General features: G+C 38.6%; 1 protein-coding gene across 2 annotated transcripts in view; it reads left to right on the forward strand.

The window, feature by feature from the left end:
* DPP10 (dipeptidyl peptidase like 10) overlaps nucleotides 1-22,451 on the forward strand; it is a 431,094-nt gene that overhangs the window by 284,344 nt on the left and 124,299 nt on the right. The window lies entirely within an intron of this gene.

The raw sequence follows: 22,451 nt of genomic DNA on the forward strand, positions 1-22,451 counted from the left end.
GCAGACAACAGAAGTGCTGCTTAAAATATATTTAAAATATGCTTATAAATTCTGCATAACATTTCTGCCAGCACCCAGAACACAGGTAAACATCACCTGTATTTCCAAAGAAGTACTGGCAATTTTTCAGCCCGTTCTTTTTTTAAAGTACATCTTGGAGGTTTAACAGGTAGATCAAACCCACTCAAACTGCAAGATTTGATCTGGCATGGTTACTGTTTGTATCTTTAAAAATAAAACCTCTATAAATAAAAGGCACATCCAGAGCTAATGTAAATTTGCAGAGTGTCAATTAAGTTAATGATAGCATTATAGTGAATTATATTGCTGATGTAATTGTGTTATTTATTTTTATCTTTGTACTTTTAAGTTGGCAGAGAGAGAGAGGGATTTTTTTTTTAACTATGATAGGAGAAGTTCTTAAATGTCAGCAGAACTAATAACATCAGATCATCATCTTAGGTTATCATAAACTTTTTAATATTGCAAAATCTAGGGCTTCGAACACGACAGCTGCAGAAATGCTTGGAAGCAAAGATATTGGCTCTTTCTTTTTAAAAAATCCAAACTCAAATCAATAACTATCTAGAGCTCCAATTTGAATCAGTCTCTGTTGATTAGGTGAAATTACTCTGGCATTGAAACCAATTGGAATTGCTGAAAACTCTGTTTTGTTCTTCTGTTGGTTGCTGTTATAAGTCTGTCTCAATGGCTTCTGTCAGCATCGAAGTGTGTCCCCACTAGTGATGATAAAATAGATTTCCCTGCTAGTGAGGGACTAAGTGATTGATATTTAGGAGTGAAGTGTGCCCTGATAACTCATGCCTTCCCCCTTTTCAAGCTTGGAATACATCATTTGAGGGGGAGCTGAAGTTGAAAAAGGCATAAATTTGTGGTAGAGATACATATGGGGATGAAAGGAATTTGCTGTACTTTTTCTTGAGCCTCTGGAGATGGTACAGGAAATTATTTATTATTCATGACAATTTTGCAATCAAAGCTGAAGGCAGAAAAATATGTGATTAATAGACTGTTCTTTAAGCAGATCACCATTAGGAACAAACAGATAATGTGTAGGAGGTATTCCCATCTGCACATAAGTATTAAATATTATTGAAAATTACATTTTTCTTTGTCTCTGCTTCAACTGTACATTGAATAATAAAACTTAGCCCTCCTTGAGCTCCCACCTCAAGCTTCCCTATGTTTATGTGTGATCACTGCAATAGTAATATTATTGCTTGATACTGTGCTTGGTGGAATTGATCTTAGCCCACTTATTGCAATTGATCAGAGTGGATGGGATTTCAGCTGGGCTCAGAATAGCTGCATTCCCTCCCAGTTTGTGATTTCGTGCACGTCTGAGTGACACAATAGCTGCTTTATCCGAGCACGCTGTAGTTCAGCAGGCATTATCACGGGTGGATCATAATGGCTTTGCATCTTAGTTTTGGGACATAAAGCTGGTGGGGAGAAACATAACAGAGCAGTCATTGTGAGCAGCTGCTGTGCTCTTCTGGAGACAAAGAGCAAGGAGCACCAGGGCTCCTTGCTCTTCTGAGCTGCGGCACCGGCGTAAATCGCCGCCGTGATTGGGGTAATGGCTGCTGGCCATCACGGCCCACATTATCACACCCTGAGATTGCAAGTCTCCCACTGTGTTTGGGAAGGTAAAGATAATTCTGCAGCTAGCTCAGGAGAGGGATTCTCCTCTGCTTGTTCTGGCAGCTGAAGCCGTGTGGGATATTTGTTCGCAAGAATGCGCACGTGAGGCGAGGTAACCTTTGTAAGGTGCCAAAACTGGCTGTTTTGATAGGGGTAAGCTTGTAATGTTTACAGCTCTGTGACAGCTGGAGTGTGCTGGAGGATGCAACAGATCTATATTGTCGTATATAGGAGGGTCTTCTTTAGTATGATAGCAAAAACCTGCTAAATAACAATCTTTGTAGCATAATTGCCTTCCCTGTGGCAGAAAGTGGCATATATTAGGACAGTTTTTGAGTCAAAGAGCATTATTGCTTGCAGACTTTATCCTTGCAAAGTAAAACAGCCAAGTCTGTATTAGGAGACCATTCTTAACTCAAATGCCCTTCCAAATCTTTCTGTGCCTTTCCCATTATCATGGGACTGTCCTTGGAAATACTGAGCATTCAGTTCTCACTGTCTGCCTGCTCTCAGAAGTACTCCATCATTTGTGGTGATTCTGTATCTAATGTACAGATACCAACTTTACTTTTCCATGTTCATGGCCATTTTAATATATCACAGCTGAAGCTATGCCTGAAACCTTGGTCATTATTCATTCTTCTTTATTCATACTCCAAACCAGGTGGTGATCACTCCTGGAAGTGGAATTAAGTGATGTACTTTCAGACAGCACAGCCTGAAAATCCAGGGAGGAGCAGAGCACACTGTGCAGCCAGCATTTTTGAGAATGCCTTATTGCTAGAAACAAAAGTAACATGAATTATTTACCTAGAAATATTAAACTGGCTTGAGATCACTGCTGGAAATAGAGGGAGTTCTGGGCCTTGTGAATCATTCATGAAGCTTTATTTAAGAGACTTCTTTTTGTCTTTGCAGATCTCTGAATTGTATTTTATAACTTTCAGGATGTTTCTGTGGCTTTCATTCTACTTATAATAGGTACAGTTTTTTCCAAAGCTTTGTAAGGAAGCACAGAGCAGTAAAGTTGCATTTTTAGGTTTGCTTTTTTCACACATCAGAAGGTATGGAAAGGGGCAAAGTGGTGTGGGGAAGGCAGAGGAGGTAGTTATAGTTTCTGCTTGATCATATAATTTGGGCCATGTTTGCAGACCCTGGGAGCTGAGGCACCCCAATAACTGAACCCATGGATAGGATGGCCTTTGGCTACTCCTGGGGTTTGCTCAGCCACGAGTGCTCTAATGCACACTTATTTTTCAGGAGATTGTATTAAAAATACTCCTTAATATATACAGAAATTTGTTTTCCCACATGTGAATATTTACACTCTTAACATTTGGAGATGCACCAGCTAATGCTGATTCATTAATATTCAAATGTGGGCTTCTTATACTATTCCTGGGACTTTTAAAATCTTTACTAGTTTCAAAGTTTGAAAGTAACATTGCTGTAGGACAAAAAGAAAACAAAAACTTTGGAACCCCAATGCAAACACTTGGTGCTTGATGTCACAGTAATCAGTGGGGCTTTTCCTCATAAATCCTCTTCTAAAGGAAATGAGGTAAAATGAGGGGGAAAAAAAGGAATCCTGGGTGGATTTAAGGAAAAGAAGACAAACACTAAAAACATCAAAACCTCTCAATTCAGAGAAGAGGTCCTCCTCTTCCCCCTGATGAAAGAAGAGCTGTGACTGCTACTTGCCATGAGAGGCAGAGGAACTGTAGATCACAAGGACATCCCGAGCCCTGCTCGGGGACCTGGGGTGTGTGTGACAAAGAAGCACACTGAAAAAACACTTGAATGGCTCTTACAGGCAGTTTAATTCCACAACAGCTCATCTTGTGGAAAATACACAGCCCAGCAGGGATAATTATACAATGCTTCTTTACATTTCTTATAAAATCTCTGGTGATACAAGAGGAATATTCCTTTCTCAGGAATACAGCTCTTTTCAAATATATATATTTAATAAAAAGCTTAAAACAGCCAAGATCTGGCTGTTGGTGTTAGTCAGATGATTCACCTGTTCATAGCACAGGTCAGATAATTTTTGTATTCAATCTGATTTCTTGCTGCTGGAAATGATACATTTGTAAAGGAAAAAAACTTTAATAATGAATAAAATAGATTCTTCTACTGGGGAGGCTTTGTGTACTTTGTGGCTAATATTTTTCTACCCCATATCAAGACAAACCAATCAATTTGATTTATCTGGAAAGAGGAGAGTACAAGTGACCTGCAGACCTTTGCACCCTCAGGGAGAGAATGGGAAAAAAATCTAAACAGTAATTAATTCCTACTGATAGTTTTAATTGTCTCTTCTCCCCTGTGAACCTGCAGCAGTAGTGAGAAAAGCTCTTAGTGCTCTGCTGCTTAGTTTTCTGCTACTTGCCCAGTTGGGAGCTTGTGAGAGTGCATATCACTGAAGCAAGAGGCTTTTAATAATCTCAGAATATATCCACCTATAGAAATCCCTCTAAGAGAAGTTTGTTAGTATCAAATGTAAATACAATACTTTATATACTTATGGTGCCTGTGGAAATACACTGATTTTATCCTAAAGTAATATTAGATTTCATCATGGGGTTTTTTTAGGACATCTCAGAGAAGAATATAAATTGTATTCCTGCATTCACTGTGTGCACAGAGTTGCCATCTCTGTGAGTTATGTTTTCCTCTTCAATAAAATTGAGACAATTAGAGGGAGAAGTAGGATTGCTCCAGCACCTGTGTGGCTGGAGCCTCTCAGGAACCTTTCCTTTCCCAGCACTGATTGATCCCAGACCTAATAGCAGTTCTCAGTTCTTTCTCAAGAGTTTCATGTAATTAAAGCTTGGTTTGGCTGCTATGGCTGCTGAAGTGATTGGCTTTTGTCCTTTCTGATATCAGTTTGAAGCTTGCTCATTTTCAGCTAAAAAACTGACAGAATGTTTTGCTATAGCAGCTGAACTGAAGAAGAGAGAGGGAAGTGTGTGCATTTATGTAAAAATGCTGATTGTGGGTCAGATGCTTAAGGATTTTTGTTGAATGGGGAAACTTTGAGGTAAATGAGGCTTTGAGTTATTTTGAACAAATGTAAAGGTCTGAATCACAAAGTGTCTTTCGAGCAATTCATGGAACAGGAAAGAAAACAAAGTTCTTTTCTATCTTGCAGTATTTCTGACATTTTTTAGAGATGTGGCAAACCTCTTTTCAGTCTTTCAGTTCAATCAGTCTGAAAAGTTAGGACCAACCCACACAAAGGTTAGGACAGGGGCAGGTTATCTGTAAGGTCAGTCAGATCCTACTTCCTACAACTTGGCCTAAAGCCGTTGTGATTGCCAGTCAGGTTATTTGAACCTGATTTTGTGCTTGCTTGGGTGACACAGCCATCTGTTATGTCAAAAGGCATAGTGGTAAAATGTTTCCAGCTGAAGCACACAGCTTGAGGTCTATTTTCAAAAGCTGATCTAAGAGATTTTATTTTTCTCTTCCCTTTCTCCAAAATGCTTAACTCTCCTAATGATCAAACTCTTGGTGTGGTTCACTGAGTTCCAAGGAGCTTCTAGCTTCTGCCACTGAGGTAATTTCTCTTTTAGAACAAAAAAGTAATCCTTTGGAAACATTAATGAAAACTTCTAACTGTAGATCTGTGAAGTTTATTATATACCTCTTATTTTGCCCAGCTTTTTCAGAATTCTCTCTGCAACCTTTCTGCAATATCAGTTAATGTTGATAGAAGTTGAAGGTGCAGGAATCTTCAGTCATCACAACATGTCTAGGGAAAAGTCAGGTGCTTCCTCACTCTGTTTAAAAAAATCATTAAAAATAGGTCATCATTAAAATAAAAACCAGGATTTTAATGTACTTTATGGTGGCTCTTCTTCTGTTATGCTGAGTGCTAAGATCACTGTATTTCAAATTTGTGGAAGAAGTGCTAATGTTATATCTGCTATATATGCTATAAAATGTTCTTTTTCCCATTAAATGAAATATCACAGGCTGGCATGTGATAGGCAATATCAGAATAAAATCTGCAGGGAGTTAAACTCAATTCTCTGTATCACTGGAAGGATTCAGATGTTTCAGAATTCTGAAGCTGAATTTGAAGCTATGAGAACTCATTTTCTTCCTTGGACTGTTCCCTGCAGGTGTTGTTGATGTGGGCGCTTAGTTAAACTGGATGTAGAATTTTAATCTCAAAGTTTAATCTCAAAGCCCTGTATCTTTTACTTCAATAATTATAGCCTGTGCTACTACCTCACATCAATCCTGGGGTAATCTGTGCTAAGAAATACTAGGCACAGTTATAAACTAGACACCCAGAGATAATGGCTTATTAAAACCCTCCAAATGGCCTTATTTCATGGGAAGTCTGTGTGGTGGTACCACACACCATATTAAATTGATTAGTATGATGCTTTAAAAGGCAAAATTACGCTGGAGGTATTACATGTAGCACCATATAAAGTGCTGCACCTAGAATATAATGAGGTTAAAGTCCTTGCACGATGACAGAAAGCCAGCGGTGAAAGTCACACCAGTGGTGAAAGTCACAGCACTGATGTGCTGTTGTTCTGCAGAGAATTCACACTTTGGTTTTGCAGCCAGAGTGGCACAGAAGTGGCACCTCTCTGTCATTTGGTGTGGCATTCATGTCCTCTGAACAGAAAGAGAGATAATTCTCTCTCTCAGTATTTTTTCCTGGAGAAGCACAGAAACAAGAAGAGAAAACAATTCTTATCTCACCTTGCTGCTCCTTTTGCTTTTGCACATGTGAAATGTGTTAAGAAGATTGCTTACCTGAAGGGATTTGGTAATTGGATTCTGGTGATGGTTGTTGATTAATATTTATTAATAAATATTTTTATTAATTAACCAATCACTTGAAGCTGTGTCCTGACTTTCAGGACACAGTCACGAGTTTTCTTTGGCATGTAATTCAGTATAGTATCAATATAATATAATATAACATAACATAACATAACATAACATAACATAACATAACATAACATAACATAACATAACATGTATTTTAATAAAGCAATTGTTCAGCATTCTGAATCAATGGAGTCAGATGCCAATCATTCCCTGCATCAGAGGCTCCCTGCTTTCAATAATTTGGCAATTTCTGTCAGAGTGGCTGCTCCATGGTTGGAGGGCCAGCTGTGTCCCCTGTTTTTCCATGCTCCAGGCAGAGCTGCTGTCCCTGTGCAGCCAGCCCATGCAGTGGGCTCATGGTGAACTCCCTGGCTTTGCATTCAGGCTCCAACACCTCCATCCCCACTGGAGGCTTGCTGAGCTCAGTTCCAGAATCACTCCTGAGGAGTGTCCAGGGCAGCCACTCAGAGATCTTCTCCACATACTGAAAAATAGCAGGATGAGCAAGAGAGGTTTGTCAGCTCATTTTGCCTGCTGTAGATTTGAAGTGACTGGGAAATGTTCCTCTGTAAGTATGAATTCGCTTTTGAAATCTAGGGATCTGACTTTTTACTTCCATGCCTTTTATTTGCTGTGAATTTCCTGTAACACTCAAACATTACCTGCACAGGTCCTTCATGAAGAGCAATAAGTCTTAATGTTGGCTGAATGCATAATCTAACTTACATTTTATGGGAATATTTTGGGTTTGTTGTGTCTCTCTGTGTTACAGGAATCACCACTTGGTGAGCTGAAATAACCTCTTACGTCTTCCAGAATGAGAATAGTCTTTCTTAGTGTTAGACATTTCCTCTGAGAGGGAAAGATTAATTTAAGGATTTCATTGGTGAACAACCTGAAAAGAATTTTTGCATGTATATATAAGTAAGTAAATACAATTTTAGAGATTTTTGATTTAAATTATAAATATTCATTGTGGTTCTGCCACAAGCAGTGTCAATTATCTTCTGCAGCATTGTCTCCACATCTTTTCTATCTTCATATCAGTTAAGAGAATTTATGTATTGCTTCTTGTAGAAGATGCTTCCCACCAAGATGAACATCTGGAAATGCATTTTATGCACCGAGTGTCCTTCTCTGTAAGGGCATCTGCTTCTCCTCTTCTATCTCATGGTTCTATAATATGACTGATAAGAGCTGCTGATTCTTTGCTTGAATATGGAATATCAAGAAACAGGATTTTGGTTTTAGTTGTTGATTTTGGTTGGGGTTTTTGTGTGGTTTTTTGTGTGTGTCTTTGGTTTGTTGTTTTGTTTGGTTGGGTTTTTTTCCATTTGATTTTAAGCTTTAGAGAGAAATTAAAAACTTAGATTCTTCCTGCACTATTATATCTCACAAACTCTGATTAAAATTTTTATTTATGAGTTCTTGTGTTGTGTTTAATGAGTTCAGACAATCTTCTCCGGAGAAAAACTGAATCTACAAATACCTTTGTAGTATTAATGAGGTACTGGGGTGTAGACTCATGTACACCTTTTTTGCTGTTAAACGTGTTCTTTTAAGTTCTACTCTTTTTGGCATATTTATGTTTTCTTGTTGCTGCCTTTTAGAAGAATTTCTGACTTTTTGATAGTTTAGCTTTCCAGTCTGATGTGCAAGAGGTCAGGTTTGGTGACTTTAAGAGTCCCTTTACTCTTCAGTGTCATTGCTTCTGGTCTCTGCCTGTATGATTTGCTCTAGAACTGTCATTAGGTAACCAAGCCCATAAGTGTTACCCATTCATCTTCCAGCATTCAGTTCAGCTGGAGAAAATTGGATGTAAATAGATTAAGCCTAGTGAAAAAAACCCAAAAGAATGAAAGAAAAAAAAAAAAAAGCTTTGTCTTTCTGGTTGATGCAGCCCAGGGGATGTTGGAAAGAGCACCTCTTATTGCAGAAATGCAGAAGGAAAAGTAGAAACTTACTTTTCTGTGCACTCTTCTAGACTTGACAACAATTTCTCCCATGAAATAAAATGCCGAATCCCTTTTCTAGTGGCCCTTCCCTGGGCAGGAATGACTCCCACAGCTGCCTGTCTGAGCTCAAGTGTTTTCCATGCATCAGTTCCATCTTTGTTACAGTATGCTACCAATGGAAGGATGCAGGGGCATAAATAAACCTATCAGAATAGCTGAACTAGAAACACTGTCCATTTCATTTGCTGTCCAAATGGAAAATATGACTTTTTGGAATTCTCCTGGCCACCACAATTTTTGCTGCCATCTAATGAAGGCATCAGAGTGCACCTCCATCACTGCCAGTGGCACTGTGAGCAATCCCAGAATAAAGTATTACAAACTGGTTCTGTGCTCAAGCTGCTCAAAATCTTTTTGAACTCAAAGGATACAAAGCCAGGCAGGATGCTTTTATAGCTGAAGTTGCTCTGGGTGACAGGCAAAACACTCTGGATGTGATCAGTGTAAGTGATGTAGAAAGCAGTGCCCTTGTCTCTGCTGGGGTTTGCTCTCGGGGTTTTGCTTCTGTGACTTACCAGTCAGAATTTGCCTCAATGTATTAGGCTTTAAAACATTTTAACATTTTCTCTAAACTGACTTGCTATTCAAATGTTTCATTTGACATTTATGAAAAGCATTCATTAAGGTCTAATTATAGAAGAAAGACCTGTTTAAATGGGAAAAAACCCCACCAGTTTTGCACTTGTTGGTGCATGTTATCAATGATATTGATTATTTATCTATTAGTTTGGCCAGCATCCCTGGTGCACAAGGGAATCTAAGTGAATTCATGATCTAGATGAAGTGATTGGTGCAGTGCCAGGGGAGCAGGTTCAGCTCTGGTCTGAGACATGAGCCCTTCCCAGGCACAGGGCTCTCCTCCTTCTCCTCTCTCTGCTCAGCCACACGTCTCAGCTGCTGCTTGGTCTCACAGTGCTGGACATCACCCTGTCCTCCTCAGATTTCACATGAAACTCAGGATTTTATTTAGCACTGCATTTCTTCATTGCTACTTAGAAGAGTTTACTTCACATTTTTGCTATGTGAACTGTGTTCTTTTTTAAAATAAGCTGTGTGTGAAATTCTGGAATTGATACCATTCTCTTGGTGTGTGATGGTTAATCACATTATATGACATGATTGATTTTAATTGGACATGCTGAACGATTCAGTGTATGAGCACTTATCAGACAGGTAGCAGAACTTCAAATGAGGATGAGTATGCTCTTAAAAAGGGTGAGTGTTATATTACACAAGGTTATAAGAAATCTTGATGTGGTCTACACAATGTAGCTAATATTTACAGTTTGTTAAATATTCCTAGGACTTTTTTGTTTCATTTATAATTAGTGTATGAAAATTTTCTGATGAAATATGTAACAATAAATGTTTTATAGAGTTAGATGCCACGTCACTTTAGCATTTGACTGTGTTAGGGTGTGCTGGCATTGGACTATTTATCCCCCCTCAAGAGTCTGTTTTATAAGTGAAAAATAAATACAATAGAATCTCAGATTCTGATTAGAACTAGTACCTAGAAACCCAGAACCTGGAAATAACTCTGTGCTGAAAGAATTCAAAGCTTTTTTTTTCTTAAAAAAATACAAAAATCAGGTTAGAAAAAATGGGATGCAGCTTGTTTATCACATTATGCTTTATTTCCATTGCCTTTTGGTGTCTCAGAAGAAGAGTGTTTAACTGGCTATAAGACTGCAGAAGCATGAGTGACAGCTTTTTGTCTTTTCATAGCTGAAAATAAAATTATATTTCATAGGTACTCCTGTTGGTATTGCTTATTTACTGAAAATGAATATATTTTTCTTTGCTTTATATGTTGTATACTCCCCATATTTCTCCTAGAGGGAAGAACAGTGATTAAGGCCTGAAGCAAGTGCCAGGTCCAAGCTGTGCCAAACTTTGTCAGCAATGAGTTTCAAATATTTTGAAAGTTACATTTTTCTCCCAGCTGCTTTCCTTGCTATATGGAATAAGTAATCTGCTCCTGCCAAGAGTTAATGTATTTTTTTCTTTTTCTTTTTCTTTTTTTTTTTTTTTTTTTTGAAGTGAGAGTTAAAACACTTTCCTCTCCTCTCTCATCATCTCCCAAAGCCAAACATGCCAAGCCTGTCCTCATCACTGAGCACAGACTCATAGTGCTGATATTTCACTCCAGGGAGCTTGGAAGCTTTTCTTCCCCTGCCCTGCTGCTGAGTAAGGAATGTGAAAAGTCTTTCTTGGAGTCATTGGGATCAGGCCAAGAGTTCTTGGCATCTGCTTGAAACAAAACATCTATCCTCAAATCTAGCAGCTATTTTCTTCCTGGAAGTAGTTTCCTTCCTGGGCAACTCCAATTCTGGGTTCTTTTCTTGGAGAAAAAAGGTGCAATACCTCTGTTTATTGTTCAGGGCTGTGTCTTGAAAGCTGAGAAAATGCTGCTCATTTTTTTTGTCTAAGATGAAAGTAAGTGTTACAGAAACAGTAATGCTGTCACTTCCTGTTGAGTTTCATGTTCAGGGGAAAATGCCACGGCAGAAGAAGGAATGTTTCTGCTCTGTGCAGATTGAATATCTGTGATTTTAGATGGAGTACAGAAATTTATATGCACAACTTAATTAAATTATGTAATGGAAATTGAGTAGTTGGTCTTTGGATACATCACTGTATCCCACAACCTGTGTTTTTACCCCAACAGTGAATTGGTTCAGTGCCATAAACTGGATTCAGACAGCTGAAGTGGGCACTCTGCAGAACAGAGCAGAACAGGCTCCAATTTCTGGCATCTCCTTAGTGTGCTTCACATTACACTGTGAAATTAAATGGATTTCTTTTATTGCTAATTCCCCCCAGGCATTATTATAGTGCAAGGTCTTTAAGTAAGGTGTTAATGGCATCCTAGTAGGATTTGTTTTTTTTAGTTTGTCAGCTCATAGTATCAGGAGCTATGGTGGATTCTGCACTAAAGTGTTTAAAACAAGCCTGCATGCTCTTTATAAAGGAAAACCCAACAGGAAATTATAGGCCTGGTGCCAGAATTGCAGGTCAAAATCCTGTGATCTTGGCTCGGAAAGAATTCAGGATAGAAGTACATAATGAGCTCTTTTGGCCCTGAAATCCCTGAATGCACTGCATAAAATGAGTGCAATCTATTCTGCTTCCATCAGTTCTGGTGGTCCAGCCTTTATGTACTTGGAATATATAATTTGGAGAACAATATCTAATTCATATACTTCATATGAGTATACTCAACCACTAAGTGGCTTCCTTGTAATGACTTAAATTTCAACCTGTAAACTGGAATTAGTTTGTCTTTGGAACCGCTAAAAGTGATCTGCATTTGGGAAATATGGGAGCATTTCTGTCTGTGTTTCAGTTTGGTGCATGAAGGGTTTGTGTTTCTTAATTGCATGAAAAATGAAAATAACAAAATCTGTTTGACAATTTCACCATCAGGAAAATATTTGCTAAAGATGATAAAAGTGAGTAAGTGTAAACAAATTTAAAATCCCTCATTTAGAAAGATATTTAATATTCTTCCAAAGCAAAATGTTTAGGTGTGAAAATAGGGATGTTCTGCCAAAAGCAAAGTTACACCAAAACAAATTTTTTTCCTGCTAATGTATTTGGATCAGCCCTTCTTGCATGCCTTTATATCCTTGGTAATGGGGTAGAGGAGAAAATTCAGGAATCTTCCTATTGGGGCTTTCCTCATAATGTAATGGTGCTTATTCTACATCCAATTAATTGCTAATTGTGAACACCAGGTACATAATTTTCAGCTATGGCCCTCTATTCTATTCAGTCCTTCCAGTTACTTTCCTCCTTTTTTTACGATACAAAAATAAAAGAAATCCAGATGGGTGGTTAGACTTTGAACAGAATATATTCTATGTGTCTAAAGCAGTTATTGAGCAAGTGTGGACTTACTAATGAAGTTAGTGTTTCAATTAAAAAATTACAATTTTACTTAGGGAAAACAAAAAACTAGTAAAATAAATAATAATGTTAGTCTGAAAGGTGAGCATAATTCAAATAGAAAATAAAAGCTGAATTGCTTGAATTCTCTGATCAGAAGCAGGTAAGAGGTGTAATTCTATGGATAAATTATTAGGATAAATTTGGAAACGTAATTTAAATATTAATTGTTTGAAACTCACGTATGACTAAAGCATGGAGAATAGGTCTACTGTTTCACTTGCACATCACACCTGGAGGAGGCCTGTGCTCCTCTTTTTGTTGGGAATGCTGTCAAATGGCCACTAAATGTTAATGCTGGTACAGAACAGTTGCTGGCTTGCCAAGAATTCCATTGCTCAACCTCTCCTTGATTTTCTTCTTCTTGTAATATTCCCATTCAGCTATGTTTTATTTTAAATTAATTGTAGAGATAAGCTGCACAAAATGTCCCTCTCCAATGTGTCACCTTTGTAATTTTGAAAGAAGCAAAGTGAAGCACATGATAATGTTAAGATAGAAACTTAATTGCTTGTGTCTCTTTCCTTTTGGAACTGAGACTTCATCTTTGAGCCAAATAAAACCTGTTGGCAAGTGCTCCAAAATGCAATCAGAATCCTTTCCAGGCCACTATGACAAGCTTAATGCTGATGTGTTTTGATCAGAAGGCTTGTTTGTGTGAGTTTGAGCTTACACCTGAGTTTTCTGTTTGGATCCTGAGGAAGGGACACTTTCCTGGGTCATTTGCTCTCCAGACCTGGTTCCTGCTCTCACAGAGCTTGCCCAGAGTGTGCCAGGCAGGGCAGGACCTGTTGGGTGCAGCCAGGGACTGTCCTGGTGATCCTGCAGACCCTGGCACTGCCTGTCCAAGTCCCCACTCTCCAGCAGAACAGTGGAATTACATGTACAGATGAAACAATGGCATCCAAAATGAGTGAAAGCCAAAGGAAATTCTGCCAGTGTTTTCAAATGCCTGTGCCAAATCTGTGTTTCCATATCTCTGCTGATTAGATACCTACACGCTCACCATTTAATTTTCCAATTACCTGGCATGGTTATTTCCCAAGAATTTCAGTATTATGGTAGGTGATGAGCACATGTGAAAACAACACCTAAATTGCTTTCATTTTGTGAGTTGAATTTAGATACACAGAATTTAATGTTTCTGAGCAGAAATTCCTAATGGCACATGTGACTCTTGAATCTGTAATTCAAGGTTCATAAAAAGATACAAATAAAGTTGCAAAACAGTGCCTTGGTGTGATTTATATATTACTGGGTGCATGATAATTCTTCCAAGCTAATGATCTTCTTTTAATCAACATCTTGTTCTCATAAATCAGACTAAGATTTGGAAGAAGCAAGTTAAACAATTGAGAACAGAAAGTTGCATGCCTTTGTTTACTTTTAGAAAAAAATTCTTGGTAGTATAAAAGAAAACAAAAAAAAAATTCAGCATTGTCAGTGTAGACCTGGAAATCCTACTCCATGGCCCTGTTTGCCCTGGATGTGCTTTGCTGGGTGTGCCAGCCTCCTTGGAGCTGGCTTAGAGCATTTAAGGACAGCCCTAGGGCCATGTGGGTATCAGAGCTGTGATGTTTTCACTGTCTGAGCGTGGTGCTGGGCACTGAGCCACCAGCTCTGCCTGAGTCAGCTTGCTGAGATACCCTCATGGGGACTACAGGGAGTGAGCAAACTGCAGCCCTGTGGCTGCTCCAGAGACTGGCCTTTTACTGGGATGTGTACATAGCCATTGGATTTTAATTTTCTTACTTGCTGGGCTTTTCTAGGAAATGCCAGTGGCATCTGCAGAAGTAGGGATGGTGGTGAGCCCTTAGGAGTGTTTGTTTGGGAGGCTTAGGGAGTTCACATTCCTATTGCAAGCTGAAATACTCTGTTTTATTTGAGATTTGCAATTATGTAGGATAGAGAAGCATATAAATCTCCCTTCATTAAATCACTGTTCTCTCCAGAGTGCAGCCTGGCCAGTTCAGCAGCCTGTGTGAAACCCAGCCTGGGCCACACTGTCCCTGTTCCATCTGCCCTGCAGCAGAAAAGTCAACCCCCAAGGCTGCCAGAGAAGTGCTGCTCTTCTGTGGTTCTTTGTTATCCCTCTGGGGAAGGGACTGAAAGGGGATGTGTGACCAAAACAGAGAATTTGTTCCCTAATTTTCTCAGTGGTCCAGGGACATGTAGGCTATTTGGACAGCAGCTGTCTGAGTCCATTGCCAAACTGGCTCAGTAATGGCCCTTGGTGCAATGCAGGAGAGCAAAAGTGTTCCCAAGTAGTTGGGAAAACTGAGGAGATCTGTTGGAATTTTGGAGCTGGCAAAATAGCAATGTTTGATGTTTCACCATCACTGTGTAAAGTGGACTCTGGGAATGGGAAAACCAAAGTGTTGTTTTAAGTTTCACTACTCCTCATTTTTAAAATTTATTATAATTTTATCTAATTTGAGGCCTCTGTCTCTTTTTTTTTTTTTTTTTAACATAAAGAATGGCTAAAGAAAAGTGTAGGCACCCAAAGTTGTGTGGTACTCAAGCAGTGATGTGGCCTAGAAGGAAGGCTCTGCCAATGCAGCCACTTCCCCTCCCTTTCTTTTGGTGCTGATTTACTGTTAATTGCATTTCAAACCAATTGGAATGGACTAATAGACTGAAGTCTATTATCCTAGCTTTTAACACAATGAAATCATGTTTTAACATGAAATCATGTTTAGTGCTTTGCTCTAAGGGGGGGAATGAATATCCCTGACATTTTCCTCCAAGTAATGACAGAGATACAGAGGGAGATTTCTGCATTATGATGAGTGGGATGGGGAAAGCATGGGGAGGAATGGTAGAAACAGTCACATTTTGTGCTTTAGTCCATCATCTCATTGCTCTTTGGGTTGGATAACTGCCTCCCATTTATGCTGGCACGCACTTAGATCTTTGCATTTTCATTTATTTTTGTTAATTTACTTTGTACTGCTTTGACCAGTTGTGTTCTAAAATGAGGGAGACTTTTAATTCTTCTTATAGGACAACAGTTATGGCACAACTCTTGTTTTCTTTCAACTCCTTTAACTGATAGACAACTCCTTTAACAATGGCAGCATCTTGCTTGCAGACTGTGATTTTGGAAGGCTGAAGTTCAGATGTAGCTGTGTTATTCTGAGTGTGCTCTTGAAACAGAAACTGAGACAGACCCTGCTGGGGCAGCCTTGATTGGAGAAGTTGTGAGTGAGCAGATCCATGCAAAGGTGCTGTGCTCACTGCCAAGCAGAGTGCCAGGGGAGCAGAGAGAAATGCCTGACAATTTGTTCATCCAGGAAGACTGGAGAAGAAATAGCTTCAAGAAGCTGTTGCTGCTCTGTGCCAGGGATAGCAGGACCAAAGCCCTCAAACAGTTACAACTTAAGCTACGAGTGATTTGGTAAACTTCTTGGAAAAACTTAGAAATTTCTGAATTAGAACAGCTTTCCATTACCATGGCAGCACATAGTAGAGGAATATATGGTTTAGTTTTGCTGTGAAAACTGAGCTGACAGCACACCTGGATTGCAGGACGTGTCTGGCTGGAGCCCCAGGACAGTGCTTTATTCAGCTGCATTCAGCTGCATTCTCTGTGGTCACCTGCATTTCAATTTATCTGCCTCTAGCTTTGTTGCCTTTGTGAAGTAATTCCCTTGTGTTTCCATCTTTCCAACGTGTCTAGAAGTGGCTTGGGCAGCAGACAGTGATGTTCTTCCAGCTGAGCTTGTCACAGACATAACGACCTGTGGCTGCTGGTCACTGTCCTCCTTCCTGCCTCCCACAGCTCTGCAGTGAAGGTTTCCTCATCTTTCAAACTCCAGAGGCTTGGCTTGACTGCACTATATATTTCACTGTTGGGGTTTTGGGTTTTTTTTGGGGTTTTTTTGGTGGTTTTTTTTTTTTTTTTTTGGGGGTGTGTTTTTTTTTTTTTTCCTGTGAATCAGTCTCCCAGTGGATTTGTTAGTATTCAGGAGCTGTCTGGTCCCTCTGTTCTGTCTGAAGTGGGCATGGGGATAGTGTGATGCTGAGGCATGAATCCTGTGCAGCTGCATGGCAAGGAAGAAATGGATTTCATAAATGAATATTGGCTGTTGAGCAGAGTTTAAGATTTTCATACATCAATATGCTAAAGTAACTGGGACCACTGAAAATTGGCATGAATTGAGCTTGACTTGCTTTGCAAACCAATGACCAGATTAGGAAAAGAGGAAGATTCATTGAGTATGGATGGAAATTTGAATTTTCTAGGTCAGTCCATGCCTGGTCACTTCATTCTGAAGTTCAAGAAGGTAAGAAGAGCAGAGCTAATTCATTTGTTCCTGGCAGGGTGCTACTCTCACTGTGCCACCTCCATTCCTGTAGCTGCTGCACTGTCAGATCTCTGTCTGGTTTTTGATTTGTTTGCACTGGCCATAGATGGGAAGAGGAAGTAGGGATCAGAAAGAACAGGAATTACCTGTGTGTACAACTTTGAAAGCCATTTTGAATAGGAAATCTTCTAAATACTAAAGGATTGTCTGGAGGAGTACATTCCAAGAGTACATTGCATTATAAAACAGTCCAGAATAATTTTTGTCTTGAGAGCATTACTAACAGCCTGACCTTTTAGAAGAGCAGTGGAAATCTTGCTCAGCTGATATGTGACTTTAGTAACATATTGCAATTTGGTCTGTATCTCTAATATCTCTGTAAATGACTATTTAATTAGTAAACACTTCATTAGACAAAGAATTGTCTAGCACCCCCTGTTTATTAAATCAGAAGGCATTCTCTATTTTAATTAGCATGACATTTTCTATAATCAATTTGATGAAATGCCATCTGCAGTTCTAATAATACTGTGTACAGCAAAGGCTGATTGACATATGTGTTGACTGCAAGGTATCAACCTTCTTGCATGTTTGCATTTGAAAGAACATAAAATATAAGGAAGAGGAGGACTCTGACTTGCTAATGCTGCTGTTTGTGCTGGAAAGCAGAATTTTAGCTAAACAAACCAAAACTTAGTAAATATTTTCAGTGGGAAAACAAGCATCAGCAATCTTCAGGTTAACACTGTCAGCAATTTCAGAAGACTACCCTGAGGCCTCCTTATTCTAGATATCATGGAACAGATTTTCAGCATTGCCTGAATTATTTCCTTCTCCTTCCTTCACTTTTTTAGAAGCTACTTGCTCTCCCAAGACTGTTTGATTAATTGCCTTAATACCCAATGGTTTCTGTGCACAGAACTGCCTGAGTGCTGATCTCCTTTGGACAATTAGCTTAGGCTAAGATTTACAGTGCTCTGTGCAAATAACCAGCAATTAGCAGTCTGGGCACCTTCTTTATAAATCAGTTTTTTTTGTCAAACCATTCAATATCAGCATTAGTAAATTCTAAACCACTTTTAAGCCAGGTTCTAGCAAGTTGGTCTTGGCCTGTATCCATTCAACTTGATCAATCCACACAAGTTTCTCTCAGAAGTTGCCATGAAATAAACCCTATTATCAACACGTAATAAAAATCTAGCAAATATTTTACCAAACTTTTGTTTGGCAAACAAAATGTACATTAACTGTGCTGTGAATTTAGTAAGAATCAGGTTTTTTTACATGCAGAGAAGTGCTTTTAATTCTATTGCTCCTTGTCAGTGCTAGCAGCTGCAGAGATTAATGTGAATAATCTCAGTGAACATGACAGCAATGTAGATTTACAGGTTTTAGTTTTATAATAAGCTTGGGTCTCCATGATGTCCATTCGAGGGTAAAGAATAACTCAATGTGTATTCCTAGGTCAAAAATCATCACTTAAAACCTCTGAGAGTGGAATAGACTAGGTAGAAATGCAAGTCTTGCCTGGCTTAGATGAAATAGGCACAGGATAGTGGAGGCTCAGATTCAGTAATCTTCTAAGTCCTCTGGCTTTAGTGAGCCTGTGTTGGGTCTCTGTATTTTCATAAATTCTTCTTCATCCAGGACAAGATTCCTGCTTTCATACTTCATCAAGGAAGCCCCACTTGTTCCTGAGGCTTTTGGATCTTCCCAAATACAGAGGACTTTCCAAACACAAATACACAACACAGAGGACTTTTAGCACTCAGTTGACTGATCATGTCTCATTTCTCTATTGGTCTGCAATCTCTTGTAAATATCCCAGATTTAGAGACCTGCAGAAATGACAAAACATTTCCCACCCCCTTTGCTCGTTCACATGAAGGACACAACTCCCTTCTCTTGACTTGCTGCTGAATTATGCAGAGAGAACCTGTGTCAACATCTCAGGGCATGCAGGGAGACTCTTGGAGTTACTCCATGGAAGAAAAGGGATAAATGTGATTAGCAACCTGGAGCTTTTTGTGCCACACACAGGTCTAAAGATGAAATACCACCAATAAAAGAGGAAGAGTTCCAACTAATAAAAGCTGGATCATTATTGATGTGAAAGTGAATAGAACACTGGACTGAAATTCAAGAGATTTGAAGGTGTGTGGTAGTGTGTCCTTTCAACTCAGTCTGTGTCATTTAAAAAACAAGATGAATTACTTAATTTCAGTGACACATGAAACTAGAGTTTATATTCTTCAAATAAACCACCACCATTCAGTGTCTTGCTGTCAGAAAGATAAATCATGAAAGGCCCCTCTGGCCCAAATTCTTGCACTAGAACAATTCAGGGATTGATTTGCAGTATGGGGATGTATTTAAGGCTGGAAGTTGCTCCATTTTCTCCCTAAACAATACAGGATTTTTCATTAGAAATTGCGAGGGCCTGGATTTTTTTTTTTTTTTTTTTTTTTTTGTTCATGTGAACAAACCTTGTGTAGCTGTGAGTGCTACAAAGGAATTCTGAAGCATTTAGGATGTGGTAGCATGTTGTCAATTCAGTAAATGGGGGTAAATTCAATAAATGGGGGTAAAGAAATTATTGCAAAATTGATGGGGCTCAAGCTGCTTGTCAAGCAGGAAAAGTTTTGCATTGATTTCTTTTCATTGTATGATAGTTTGCCTGTACTTTGGCATTCCCAGGAACAATTTATATTACACCAAACACAGCTGCATTTCCTGCCAGCTCATACCCTGATCTTAAACAAAACCCTTAGCAGTGTTGAACCTAAACCAGACACAATAGTCTTAGTAAAGCTATTTATAAGAAATACAAGAAATACTGTTTTTATTTTAAAAAATACTTGAGATTATCATGGTGCTGTATTTATGTAATAGTGCTGTCACTGAGGGCTATATTTATATACATCCAAACTGTGATTTAAAATGTATGGATTCATCATTTCAGCAGAATGTGTATTCCATGTTTTTTGCCTGGAGATAGGGCAGATGATGAAAATACTAACTTTTAAAAACATACAATAGCATAAGAATTTGGATATTTAGCCTCCCAATGATAAAATAAATTCCTGTTGGTTCTGCAGCTAGTACAGTTCTGTAAGAGGATGTTGCTGATTAAGGTGAATTTATTCTGTTGTGACAATCCCAGAATTTTGTTTGAGTTTGTTTTCATGCAATATTTTATTTAATGTTGCATTATTTGTGAAAGCCAAATAGGTTGTAGAGAACCTGTTGAGCATCCAGTTGTTCTGCAGAGGTGTGTGCCCACCAGGCAGCCTCCTTCTCAGTCAGCCTTAGATAGAAGGTCAAAATCAAGATGGAATCAATTCTTCCCAAAGGTAGTTGTGTATAATAACCCTGTCTACCTCTTTATTTTTTTAGTGATACTGTTTTTAATCCTCCTAATGTGTTTCCCATGAATTCTGTTAGATGTAAGCTTTGGATGTCATAAAATAAATCAAATATCTTGGATGAAAACCCAATACACAGTTTCAGCAGAGTTGCCTCTATCAAATATAGCACTCTCAATTTCTTTTTAACAAGATCTATGCTCTGTAAAGTGCTGTTAGGTGTTAATTGTATTGCCAGCCATTATTTTTGTGGGGAGAATCCTGGATTTATTGTGCCATTATTTTCTTTGTACTGATATCAGGATAGGTTACATACAGAGCCTTGGTGGTCTGTCTTTGTGTTTTAGTAAAACAGAATAAATTAATCAGTTTTTCAATGCTCTGGAGCTTCCAAACTTTTCAGAAATTTGAGAACTATTATAATTAGGAAATTTTCCATCAGTTGTTTTCAAGACTGTTTTTGTGTGCATCGTCCAGGGCTGGTGACTCGATAGCACATCTTTACAGAGGCTTCCTCACATTCTCCTTTGCTTAAGACAGGATGTTTTTTATTCTGGTGATGTCCTCAGATCAATAATATGGCTCCTCAGGGCTGCAATTTGTGCCCAGCTGAGAGCTTTTCACATGATACTACTGTTTGTTTCAAATTAAATGAGAATTTCTTTGAATTAAGAACTCCACTTCTCTGAAGGTCTTTGTGAAGTGTCAGAGGTCCCTGAACCTTCTTGTGGAGAAGGCACCAAGATAATAAATAAAACAAATCCATCAGCTGTGCGAGTGGATGAGACTAAGGACTAGGTATGGTTTTCTTTTGTAGAATTTCTGACTCTAGATAAGAAAATTAAAAAAAAAACTCAGTGTTTATGGCTCTCAACATTTGAGCAATCAATGAAAAAAATCATCATCATGTGGTGTGACCATCAACTATCACATTATCCAGCCTGAAAAAATATTGTTTGGAATGGGACTTCCATATTAATTACTAGGATTACTTTTGTAGTCTGTTCTGCTCTGTGTTTTCCTGGGATTTTGGTATAACCTTTCACCTGCAAACCACCATGCATTTTGCAAGCAGTCATTTGAGTTATGCCCTTCAGGAGGTAACTGCTGAATCCAAGTTCAAAGAGAAGTACAATTCCTGTCCAGTAAAGCCTGGCTTTTCAAGAGGTCTGACTCAGTTTTCTGTTCTGAGTTATTGAGTAAATTTTCTTCTAACTTTAGAACAAAGGCTTTCATTTATGTCTCTCACAGTATTTTCCATTCCAAGTGTTGTTTCACACCTTGTGAAGGACTTGCAAGAAGAGCCTTAGGACTGTGTATTTTATTTGTGGTCCTCTTAGGAATTTTAAGGGGAAGTTCTTATTTTTGAGTGAATTTGTTTTGGTAGGATTAATTAATGAGGCCAGTGCTATAAATCCTGTTGGCAAATGACATGTAGGAGAGTAGACAAATGACAAGGAGTAAGATTCTGTACTTATTTGGATTTTAGCACATTAGTGTCACCTATGAGGTCAAAATGCATGGTTTGGAGCACTGCTGTTCAGTGTCTCTGGGTTGTTTATGCCTTTTCTCACAATATGGCTCAGTCATAACTGGGGACAGCTCTTTAGCCAGACAACTTCATTTTTTTTTCTATAGTACTCAGCACAGTGATCCAGTGCCATTGGAGATTTCCAGTGCTGGGTTCCTAAAAGAATAAATGCAAAATAGCCTAAAGGAAGCTGCAGGAGCAGCCATGTTCTGTAATTGGTAACCTGAAACCAAATAACTGTCTGTGAAGGGCTGTTCCTTTTTTATCCAAAATGAATATTTGAAATCTTTTCTCTTTTAAAGGAGCTGCTGTTAATTCCCCAGTCCACAATCTGATTTGCCTTCCTAAACAGCAGCTCTAATAATACTGTGCTAAACTCCATCAATCCCTCCCCACTTCCAGCCACGGCCCTAAAATAGCTTAGAAAGCTCCTCAAAGAAGCTTCATTAATTTTACAGAACATTCCAGAGGACATACACTAGTGCTGGATGTCTTGAGTTGCTGTGGAGTCAATTAAAATAGAGCTACATTTTTTCTGAATAAGCAAAGCATTTTTTTTATGATAGCATAACCCTTTTCTCTAGTCATGTTTACTCCCCACTTCATAAAATTCAGGGATTTCTAATGAATTTCTGAGGCATTACTGAGGATCAGGGAAGTTCTTTTGTGTTTCCTTTAGGCTTAATTTAGAAATTTTCTTATGCTTTTTTATATTGTTATAATAAAATTGTTTCATTTAATTAAGAACAAATCTCTT

The sequence above is a fragment of the Haemorhous mexicanus genome, chromosome 8 (assembly GCF_027477595.1).
Source record: "Haemorhous mexicanus isolate bHaeMex1 chromosome 8, bHaeMex1.pri, whole genome shotgun sequence".
Taxonomy (NCBI): Eukaryota; Metazoa; Chordata; class Aves; order Passeriformes; family Fringillidae; genus Haemorhous; species Haemorhous mexicanus.